The sequence below is a fragment of the Protopterus annectens genome, chromosome 6.part0 (genome assembly GCF_019279795.1).
Source record: "Protopterus annectens isolate FY-2018-M chromosome 6.part0, PAN1.0, whole genome shotgun sequence".
Classification (NCBI taxonomy): domain Eukaryota; kingdom Metazoa; phylum Chordata; order Ceratodontiformes; family Protopteridae; genus Protopterus; species Protopterus annectens.
Window position 1 is genome coordinate 1,290,587,750 of NC_056737.1, and position 13,266 is coordinate 1,290,601,015.

A 13,266-nucleotide genomic window follows, 5' to 3' on the forward strand; every position below is an offset into this window, starting at 1 on the left:
TAAAATGTTATATATCTTTCTTTATAAATTATTCTCCATATAATTCATTTATGGAGCTCAGTTGTTCCTTGATTGCTCAATGTATGATGGATAATCTAACAGACATGTTTATCTGTTAGATTAGGAATGGTCTGCATTCCATGTTTAGAATGGGAAATTGTTCAATATATAGCAGCTATTTTAATTATATTCGTATTTAAAACATTTTTCTAAGCCTGATTCAATTTTTATCTTATCTTTATAAACAAAGGAAATAAACCTGACTTTATTATCTAAGGAACTATATCTTAACATATTTTTAGTGTTATCAGAGGAAACTGTTTAATAGTAATAAACCCAAAAGAAAACAATATTTTAATAATGATTTGATATGGATCTAATGATGTTATCATTAAATACTGATGGCTTAAATAATCCAAGCAAAAGATCTAATTTGTTGAAATTCTATGATTAAATAATGCACAAACAGTCTTACTTCAAGAAACACATTTTAAAACAAATGTGTGATATATATGGAACCCTAATGTATATATGATCCTAGCTCAATCTACTTATAAATCAAAGACAAGAGGAGCAACAATTCTGTGGAAAAAGGACATTATTATTCCTGAAGTTGTTTATAAATATAGACATAAAGTAGGTCTTATAACTTTTGTTATAGTCAAATTTAACAACAGACTATGGACATTAGTTAATTTATACTGGTTCACTGGTATTGGAGCAGGAACTGTTAAAAACATTTAGACTTTATCATTAACAATTATAAAGGTAGCTTAATAATAGGAGGGGATTTTAACTGCATCCTAGATACTTCTGAAACTACCAATTAGAGACCTATACGTATATCCTCGATAGCAAAAGCTTAAAAAAATGGACTGAATCATTTAATTTAATAGACAAATTTAAATTGAAAGAAGAAATATCACTATTGTTTTCTCATCAAGATTATAGATTCAATACACAAACTAGAATATATAAAATATTTCTTGCTCAGGATTTACATTCAAAAATGACTAATTTCTCAATAATTCCATGTCCCTTTTCAGATTATAATTCTCTAGTTTTGAAATTCTAAAGAGAGTTTAAATCACTAACATCACAAAAATTAAGGAATTTAAGTCTTGGCCATTGTCAGAACTACAGTTTTTCCTAGATATCAGTTATTCAACAGAAATTAATATAGTCATGATATGGGATTTGCTAAAAGCCTACATATTTGGTACAACCCTCAGTTGGTACAAAAATAAAATTAAAGAATGGGATTCTGAATTACATAACTTACAGTCTTAACTGTTGTTGATAAAATTTGAAAAACTCCAAGATTCTACAGAAATTAAAAAGAAAAAAGAGAAATCAAATAAGAAATATAATGAAATTTTAACAAACAAAACAAATTTAGCATTAGAAAAACTAAAAGTAAATTCTTTGGCTACATCTCCCAGACATTTGCATAATTTATCCACAAGAGTTAAAACACGTTCCAAAGCTAATAATATTAACAATATCCATTATGAAAAGATAGGAAAGAAAGTGTTGGATATAGGAGATATCCTTGAAGCATTCAGATATCATTAAATGGAAAATTTAAAAAATGAGAAACTACATATTGATCAATTAAATCTGGAAGCAATTGATACCAACATAAAAAATACCTGGTGAATTAAAATTAGACTTGTAAAGACCCATTTCATATGAAGAAATACCTAACAGGATAAAAGAAGGTAAAAACAATAAAGGTCCAGGAATATATGGCATAATTATAGAGATATATAAACTATTTCCAGACCTGTAAGGTCTCTTTTTCATAAAACATTATTAGAAATCCAATCACAAGCAATAATACCCCCTTTTTGGAAATGCTCTTTAATTACTCTTATTCTAAAAGAAAACAAAGATCCAGTTCTTTGTAACTCATATAGACCAATATCATTATTCAATAATGATTATAAGATATTCATGACATTTTTTGCAAATAGAATGAAAATACCTCTATCTAAAATAATAAATAATGATCAAACTGGGTTTATATATAATAGGCAGACACATGACAATATTAAGAGGATACTTACTCTTACTGATTACTTAAATAGGGAAAATCAAGGAACACTAATAATTGGACTAGACATAGAGAAAGCCTTTGATTCTTTAAGCTGGGAATATCTATTTAAAGTTCTAGGTTTATTTGAAATGTCCCCTTCCTTTGTTCACCTCATAAAGAATATATATGCAAATAATTTAGCTTATGTTAAATTAGGTCTTTTCACCTCAGAATCTATTTCTATTGCCAAGGGTACTAAACAATGTTGTCCCTTGTCACCTATTCTATTTATGTTAACTATAGGAATTTTTGCAGTTTCAATATGAAACAATTCAAAAATAAGAGGTGTGGATTTTTATGATCAATATAACTCTAAAATAATGCTTTTTGCTGATGATATATCACTAACATTATCTAATTCCAAAGAAACTCTAGAAGAATTAGAGAAACTAATTGGAAAATATTATATGATTTCAGGTCTTCATTTCAACAGATCAAAATCTAAATTTTTATTTTTAAACAAAAATAAAGAAATACAAGTTAAAGGAAATCATATCATAGGAGAACACGTTTCTACTATAAATTATCTAGTAATCATCTTATGTAATGACATGAATGATTTAATTTTAATAAACTATAATAACATCATTAATACAATTAAAACTTATGTGGAAAAATGAAATAACATATTGTTGACCTTTGGAGATAGACCACAGTTTAAAAAATGGTTTTACTTCCCAAGAACTTATATGTAACATTATCAGTTCAACTGCTTCCTGAGTGACGTCTCCTTAAAGAAATAAATACAAGTCTATTAACATTTTTATGGTCTCGTAAAAGAAATAGAGTGGCTTTAACCCATCACATCAGACCATGGGATCAAGGAGGACTAAACTTTCCAGATATTAAATCATATATAAAGGCTTCCATATTCAAAACTGTTATCAAATGGATACATTCTAACTATTCTGCCAACTTGAAAGTATTACATAATGACATATTAACAAATGAGTCTACTTCATTAAATTTTTTTTCAACATCAGATAAAAACAATAACCTCTGGTATATATTAAGTATTAATATACACTATAATAAAACAAGACTCACCAAATCATACCTGATTAATTACTGCTTCAACTCATTTATGAAATATATTAATGTAAATATGAATTTAAAAGTTTGGTTCACTCTTTTAATTCCATTTATTATAATGAAAAATTATCTTCACAAAATATATAGAGAAATATTTACTTATTGGGGAAACAACTTTATTTGTTGGTAACAATGCATTAAAGAACTAAGGGTCCTAGATATACAAATGATAAAGACAATTTATGAATCTCCATCTCAGGACTGGTTAGCCTTGCAAAGCATTTTAATGTATTCTCAAGATTTATGCCGAGTAATTAATAACTCTTAACACCAAAATGTATAAATTACTTATATGGAATTATATATAATGATCATAACATGAAGATCAATATCTCAAATTTATACAAAATATTAATAAATTTCAAAACAATACCTAAAGCATCATATTGGCAATACATCTCTAAAGGTCATTCATAAATTCTAACTGGAGAAATCAAATCAAACATTTTGCTCTTAGTAAAATATACATCTAGGGTGGTGCAGTGGTGCAGCGGTTAACGTTGTCGCCTAACAGCAAGAGGTTCTCCGGTTCGATGCTGGGGCGCCTTCTGTGTGGAGTTTGCATGTTCTCCCTGTGTTCACGTTTGCATGTTCTCCCTGTGTTCACGTGGGTTTCCTCCAGGTACTCCAATTTCCTCCCACATTCCAAAGACATGCATCTGGAGCATTTCTCACCAGGCCTCCGCTGAAAACAGGCTCTGTGGAACCTAGTCGGACTTTCCAGGTCAACAAATGTTAAATAAATAAAATAAAATAAAATAGTCCACAGTATTGGAAACACTTAACTGGAAGTATTTACATAGACCATTTTATCCCCAGATAAAATTACTAAAATGAACCCTTCCATAAATGGGAAATGCTGGAGATGTAATACGGCAATTACATCTGACTGGAATCATTTTTTATGATTGTATTAATATCAAACCATACTGGAATGGAATCAAAAACTTCTTACAGGCATTATTCAATGAATCATTTGCTTTATCTAAAGCTTTGATTTTATTGAATGTAAATTTAGTTTCTCATCTGAATAGAACAAATCTACATTTACTAAGGACAGTACATGCAGTATCTAGGAAATGCATAACTAGAACATGGAATTCAACTTCAACACCAACTCTAGAAGACTTTTTTGCTTTACTGAAGAGTTTGATTTTGATGGAAATCAAAATTAAAGAACTAAGGATTTATCCAAGACCATTGGTAAACAATCCATGGAAAAAAAGTCCCATCATTGATTGACACTTTAATACCAGATATACTCTGATAACTATTTATTGTTTCATCTGTAAAGTAACTAGAAACACTTGATATTATTACTAATGTCAGGCTGACTGTAAATATTGTATATAATTGTTTAAAATGTTATACATAATAGACTATGAAAGTTTTTATAATATCATTTGAAAATAAAAATTATATGAGGAAAAAAAGAAAAACAATGAAAGGCAAGTGATGTCCCATTTATATACTAAAACAGTCTACAAGTAACTTTCTATCTGCAAAAAGCAGAAGTAATAATTGCTACCCTAATAATTAATAACCATAAGATTCTAAGAATCATCTATATTCCACCCATAATAATTGAAATACTTTATCATAGGTGTCATGTTACTAGAGATCATTATCTTGGTTGACCTAAATGTACAATGATGTTGCAAAGACCACAAACACTACCCCAAATCTTTGTGGCTTTACACTGTGTATTACAGCCCCCTCCCAGGTATACTAAACATACTGGCAATGATGTAATACTTGACTGCATTGAGAAGGTATTTTGTTAGATGCACATACTAATCCCACTACTTGACATTTTGTCATCTGGCAACATACTAAATTACCCAAAAACTAGCATTCCAACTTGTCACAATCTTTCTAACTTAACCATAATATCTTTATAGCCACATTACATCTATGTAGTTGAAACATTTTCCATTCATACCGAGCACCCTGTTATCTCCCACTTACCATGGCTTCCATCCTGGTCACAGTGCCACTTCTTCCCTACCATCCTTCTTTGACATAATTCAACTCATATAAAACGTTCAATGCCATTACACACTTTCTGCTTCTGCATGACAACTGCATGGATTGGTTTATAAGTTATTTACAAGAAAGATATCAGACAGTCAAATTGCAAACTTCCTTCCCTCTTCTCTAACAGTAACTACTGGTGTCCCACAAGAATCTTGTTATCATGACTTGCTGTTTAACATATTTATTAATGACCTACATGTGACGTTCCCACTCTGAGCCAGTAATGGAGGAGCCTCAATCCTCGCCACTGACACTGGAGTGGGATGTTCACTTGAAACAAAAATGGACACACCCAGTATTTCCATATGCAGCTCTCTCCTTCAAGCACAATTTCCCATAAGAACACACAGGGAACGCACACAGTCCTGGGTCTGGATTTCTCCATCTGTCTCCTTCCAGGTCCCCAGTAAGACTTCCCACTGGTACCGCTATAGGTCTGAGACCTCAGCTGAGTGTTCCAGCCAAGTCAGCCAGCATCGTCTCTGAGAAATGATTGCTTCATGTTCCTGCTCCACGTAGCTAACAAAAAACACTTTGAGATTTGATTTTCACACACACACACACACACACACACACACACACACACACACACACACACACACACACACACACACACACGCATGCACGCACACACATGCACACACACACACGCAACTGGGAAAGGCTGGGATAGATTTACTAGCTATTCCCCTTCTGCCCAGACTATAAGGTAGTTACACTGCCACCAAACACCATAAAGCAAGTTACTCTAAGGCTCTTGCAAGGGTAACAAACTATACCTAGTGAAATTAATATTAATATAAATGGTAGTTTGACCAATTCAGTAAGGCTTCCAGGAGTGGCCACGGTGTCACCAAATAGGTATAAGTCCTCTCAAAGTTTAAAATATTCTCTTAAGGATCAGCTGCAATGAAAAGTTTAAATATATTTAATAATAAATTATAAAAGAACATGAAAATGCTAAATATCTATTTACAATAAACACCAGAGTATCATTCACAGGAAATATTAATAATAACACAGGTGGACAGGTTCGAGCAGTTACAGAAGAACAATGCTTAATTAATCTCACTATATTTTTCTGACTGATCTAAAGAATTTGTATTCCCTGGTTAATTAGGAGAGCAAGGCAAGATGAAGTAGGTGATGGGTTCTTCCTTGTCAGGTTACAAAAACAGACTGCTGTAAGACATCAGTCTTAGCTAGTATTAAAAATTTATTTTAGTGATGGATTACAGAATGACATCACATACATCTGGTCATGTAACTTCTGGTTCCCATGCAACCCCCCCTTTGCTAGAAACTGCCAGGATTTAGCACATATCTATCAATGCTAAGATCTGATGCAGCTTCTGAAATTCATAAAACCCTAAAACACTTACACTCTTCCTACAGGAGCTATTAAACCATCCTTATTACAGACTTTATGTATGAGGCTTCACTAAAAACTGTCAGATAATATCTTTATGACCTAGGCCCAGTAATTTAATTTCTTACTATTTTTCAAAGTCAGGTGGATTGAAATGAATCTCTTCTTTTCCAGTATCCTCTGTTACAATATATACATTTCAACAGTCGCAGTAATACATGTACATTTCTTCTCCTGCCTAGCAGGGCACTCTGTTGCTACATTTTTAACACAAGCAGCTTTACAAACCCAATTTCAGCACACACATATGTGCAAATCAGTTTGATATTCAAATAACATATAATTCTTTGCTAAATTCCAGCTAGCTGTGCTGGTATATGTTACACATCCACAGCCCTACTTCTCCTGGCATATCTGGCAATTCCTCATATTGTCACATCTCTGCCCCCTCTGAAGACTTGAGCTGCATTTTCAAGTGACCCTTGAGAAACATTGCTTGAGAGAAATGGGCCTGTCTAAAAATACCTTAACCCATGCCCTGTCTTGAGAAACAATCTGCACTGGCATTGCTGACCCCACTACAGTGCTGTGCTGTCATGTCATATGCCTGTAACCTAGGCTCCACAGTAATAACTTGGCATTTTGCTGGCTGGCTCAATGTAGCCATAGATCTCTCTCAGACTCCTCCTGTATTCTACTGCAAGTACTTAGCACAAGGACCTCCCTATCGTGATAAGGTTTCCTCATATTAACATGGTGCAATTTGTGCCCCTGCCTCCTGCCTAGCAGATCTACCACATAATTAACATCACTGATGTTCTTTACCATTTGATGGGTGCCTCCCAAACTGCCTGCAGCTTATTACCTCTGACAGGAATAAGAACCATAACTTGCTATCCCACAGCATACTCTGAGGCTTGAGCATTCCTGTCATATCAGACCTTTTACTGCTGTTGAGATCCTGACAGGTTCTCCTAGGCCAAGCCCATGAACTCCCCAAACTTGTCATAAGGTTTAGGACATATGCCACAACAGACTGCTTGTGGGATTAACATCCACCCTCCCCACACATTATGAATCAAACCTAAAGGTCCCCTCACCCTATGCCCATACATCAAATCAAAGGGTGAAAAACATGTAGATTCCTGTGGTACCTCTCTGTATGCAAACAGCAGCTGGGGCAAATGTTTGTCCCATTCTCTCTTAAACTGGTCTGCAAATGCCTGTACCATGGTCTTTAGTGAGAATTTAATCTCTCCATAAGACTCTTAATCTGGGGGTGGTAGGGGGTGGTCTTTAAGTGTTTCACCCCACAACACTTCCAAAGACAAGTCAGCAGGTCTGACATGAAATTGGCACCTCTTTCGGTCAGTATTTCTATCAGGAAACCTACCCTGCTGAAAATCTCTAACAAAGCATTTGCCACCTTCTCTGCCTCAATGGACCACAGAGCCACTGTCTCAGGGTATCTAGTAGCATAATCTACTGCCACCAGGATATAATACTTCCCTGTGGAACTTGGAGTACTCAGAGGCCCACAATATCGATAGCAACCCTCTGAAATGGCTCCTCAATCACAGGCAAAAGCATCAAAGGAGCTTTGAGCTTGTCTCCTGCCTTGCCTACTTTTTGACACTGCTCACGGGTACTGCAGTATCCTATTACATCCCTTGCAATCCCAGGCCAGTAAAAGTTCTGCATAATATGTCTCTTGGTATGGTTTATGCCCATATGACCTGCAAAAGGAATGTCATGGGCTATGGCTAGAAGTGCCAGACAGTAGGCTTAGCAGTACCAACTGCTGTATTACCTCATCTCTAGCCCCCCTCAGGGGTCCACTCTCTATACAGTAACACTTTGTTTCAGTATACAGACTCAGCTTTTCCTTGAGAATCAGGCACCTCCCTAGCTACCTCCCTCAAGCCTCTTAGTGTAGAGTCTGAGAAGTGAGCCTGTCACAACTCTATCTTTATGACCCTTCCCAGGTTCCTTTCCAGAGGAAGCCTGGTATCATCTGACAGCAGTGCCTCACTGTCAGCCTGGCTGCTACCACCCACCTCTGCCCTTGTAGTCACTCTGTCCAAGGGAACATCAGTACCTGCCAGTAGATGAGACTGACCTTCAGGTTCACTGCTATTTGGTGGCTCCCTCCCTGAAACAGCCACATCACTAGCCCTGGTTTCAGGTGTGGGGTCTGGCTGGGTCTCCTTCAGGCTACCAGACCCACATTCCTGTCTCCAATACTGACTGTGTGTAACTGCATGCAAATAAGGTACTGCATTATCAAAATAATTTCCTGTCAAGACATCTGCAGGGATATCCTCAAATACACCTCTTGCTTGCTTCCTTCTCCTCCCTCCCATTCAAGGTGAACCCTGGCCAAAGGCATTTGGAATGGAGTTCCTCCTAAAGCTTGGACTGGTGTGGACTGCCCAAGCAAGTACTGCTCCTTTTTAACCACTGCAGGCTTCACAATAGTTATGTCAGACACTGTGTCTCTCTTAGCAGTGGCTTGTTTTCCATCCACTAAGATAGGATATAACTTCTGGTGATAGTTTTGTGTCCCTGCTATATCCAGACAATTTACTACTGGCATACTGTTATTCCCACTTGCTGGCTCCCCCACCTTTTGTCCTCCACCCTGCCACTATGGACATCTATAAGATACATGGCTGCACTGTTTAAAGTTAAAACATTTAACCCATGATCCTGGCCATGTATCTGAAGCAGTGGCTTCCCATGTTACTGGTATACTCTGTTGGGGTGGTTTAGGCTGCACACCATTGGTTCTCTTATATCCATGTGCAGCTCTGTGTCTTCCTTTCCTGTGCAGTGATGCCCTGCTTGCTAAGTAGAGATGGCTTTTGTTTTTCTTTAGCTCAGCTGCAGAGTTACACTCCCAGTCTGCCAACCAGATTTTCATGTCCTCAGGCAAAGTGCTAAGGGGTTGTTCCCTCACCAAAAGGTCTGCCAGCCCTTCCAAAGGGGTGACCTGACACCCACTAACCCACCTATGAAAATAAGTACTTAACTCAGCAATATAATCACACACACTTTCATCTACCTTGCATCTCTGCTCACGAAAATTTTTTCTGTAATCTTCTGGTGTTAACTTAAAACATTCAAGTAAACATTTCTTTACATTATCATAGTTTAAACAATCAATATCAGACAATTTAGAAACATCAGTTACAGCTTTACCATGGAGTAAGGGGATGAGGAACTGTGCCCAGAAACCTTTGTCAACATTATACTTTTTACATACCCTTTCAAATATATGAATGAAACTAGCAACATTATCACCCTCTGTAAACTGTGGAAGAAATTTACTGATTTTTATTGCTTCTGGGGATCAGTTAATCCCTTCCCCATTACCTCCATGCCCCTGGAAAAGAGTCAGCATCTCCCTCCCATGTTGATGCTGATTCTCCTTTTCTTCGGGCTCTAAATACTGCATTCTCTCTGCTGATTCTAATTGCAAACATTTGGACTCCAGTTCAAGTCTCTTTAACTCCAGATGGATTTTTAAATCCTCTGAGGAAAAGGTGAAGTGTCCTGTTTCTGAGGGCTACAAATTCTCATCACCAAACATATTATCTTTCTGGTTGCTGGTCGGAGCTGTGACTAAGGTGGAAATAATTTCTTCTTTAGTCAGGTTGGCATGCATCAATCCTCTGGCTTCTTACACCTTGGCCAACTGGTTCTTTGTCAGCTTTTCATAATCTTCTCCTGACATCGTTGCCTCATTTCCCCTGACTAAACTAAATGAACAAATAAATAAATAAAATTGTTGTGAATTGAAATTCTGAATGTTTACATAGTGGCTGCTGAGAATGCACACACCTTCAATGACAACTGCTTATGGGCTACAGAAGTTCAATTAATATCCACACCACTGCTCCCCAATAAAACTCCCCACTGGTACAGCTATAGGATTAAGACCTCAGCCAAGTGTCCAAGCCAAGTCCTCCAGCACCCTCTCTATGAAACAATTGCTTCATGTTCCTTCTGCAACTAGATGACACACACACGCATACACACACACACACACACACACACACACACACACACACACACACACACACACACACACACACACACACACACACACACACGCACACACACACAAACACACTTTGAGATTTGATTTTCACACATACACAGGCATGCACACACATACACACACACACACACACACACACACACACACACACACACACACACACACACACACACACACACACACACACACACACACACACACACACACACACACACACACACACACACACACACACACACACACACACACACACACACCTGAGAAATGCTGGCACAGATTTATTAGCTTTGTCCCCTTCTGGCCAGACTCTAAGGTAGTTACACTGCCACCAGACACCCCAAAGCCAGCTACTCTAAGGCTCTTGCAAGGGTACCCAATTATACTGAGTGAAATGAATATTAATACAAATGATAGTTTAGCCAACCCAGTAAGGCTTTCAAGAGTGGCCACAATGTCACCAAATAGATATAAGTCCTCTCAAAGTTTAAAATATTCTCTTAAGGATCAGCCACAAAGAAAAGTTTAAATATATTTAATAATAGAGAACATGAAAATACTAAATATCTACTTACAGTAAACACCAGAATCTCATTCACAGAAAATATTAAAAATAACACACATGGACAGGTTCAAGCAGTTACAGAAAAACAATACTTAACTAATCTCGCTACATTTTCCTGACTGATCTATTATTATTCCCTGGTTACTTACTAGATTATGGCAAAATGAAGAAGGTGAGGGGTCCTTCTTTGTTAGGTTAGAAAAATAGACTGATCTGAGACTTCATTCTCAGCTAGTATTAAAACATTACCCCGGATTTACTAATCTTCCGTGTAAGACTAGATTAGTCTTACACGGAAACGCCAGTCTAAGAGTATGATGGCAGTGTGCCATGCATATTAATAAGGGCACGCTGCCTCAACTCTAAGGCTTACATGGAGCATGGATGAGTGTAGGGGCATGTCTGACTGCCAAGCAGTCCAAAAATCCACACCCTGCAATGAAGAAATGCCACAATTTCGAGTTACATGAGCGAGTCTGCTCACATGTGCACATATGTTAAACAACTGACAAAATTAAAAATAAAGATTTTTTTTATTTTTTTTTTACATCGGATATAGCTGCCCGTATTTGCATGGGTTTGCCTATTGCTTAGCTACAGTTAGCAGCTTAGATACCAGAAGAGGATAAGAAGAAAAATATATGCAAATTAAGCAAAATAGAGATAGTGTAGTGGTTAGAGCCTTCGCACAAAGAGGAGGCATTCCCAGTTCGAGTCCTACTACTGCACGTTCCATTTTCTGTTGGAAATCTGTATGCAAAAATATTTCCTGACATTTTTTATGTATATATATATATATATATATATATATATATATATATATATATATATATATATATATACATATATATATGAAGGTGAAATGGTTATGCATTCTGAGGCACGAGTACCCTATTTTAAGCAATATAAAGCACTGCTAAGCACATTTTACCAGTATTGAGCATATTTAAATACAATTGTGTGTAGCTGCGCACCGCACTAACCAGCGCAACCACGACATATTTGCGCATAGCTGCGCACCGCGCTAACCAGTGCAATGTTGGGCAATGTCAGGCAACGTTGGGCAATGTTGGGCAACATCGAGCAACATCAAGCAACGTTGAGCGACGTTGGGCATAGTTGGGCAAAGTTGAGCAAAGTCGATTAAACATGGCCACACCTCCTTTACTGTACCTTAACCAGTCAGGTCTGCCCAGTAGGAAAATAAAAAGCAGTGACAGGGCTCAAACTCAGGATGCTGTGCACTATAGTCACAGTACTTAACCACTAAGCCATGACAGCATTTCATAAACATGCACTTTCAACAGACACATATCTATCAAAGAAATTTTAAACATTGCCAACATCAGCTAAGCAGGCATGCCCACAGTTGAGTTTTTCCAAAACTAGCCAATCAGAAATAAGTACGGGAAATGAGACATATTTAAGCTCCACAGGTGCTATAACTGGTTGTAGCTTCCTTCTGCAGTCAGCATGGCCGGTGTTGGAGAAGGCACTCGATTTAGAGCGCAATGCTGGGGCATCGAGGAGTCCAAGGTAATGGTTTGGCTCCTTGTCCACAATCATGAGGAAAGACTCCTGCAGGGCTAGTACCAAGGTACCCAATATAAAACTGAGGCCTGGAGCAGTCTTGCCCATGATCTCACCAGTGCCACTGGTGTTCTTCGGACTGGTGAGCAGGTCAGGCACCATTATTCTGACCTGAAGTGATGTAGGGAGGATCAACTGGACCAGTGGATCCAGGAATCCCATACAATGCCTAATACCCCAGTACTGAGTAAGTAGCCATTGTATTAAGTAGTTAAGAATTGCTATGCTTGTCTATACTATGGATAGGTATGTCTCAATATCACTGCATTTACTTCACAGCTGCAGGTGTCTGGGCTGTGAACCAGCAAGCCCATGAAGATAGGCTGCAAAGGCTGCATCATCAGGCAGGTTAGTAATTATTCTGCATGTACTGTTATATAAAATAAATGAGAGAGCCTTCAAAAAGTCTTTTAACCCAATAAATAAAGGTGTAATAATCCTTTAATAAATGTATG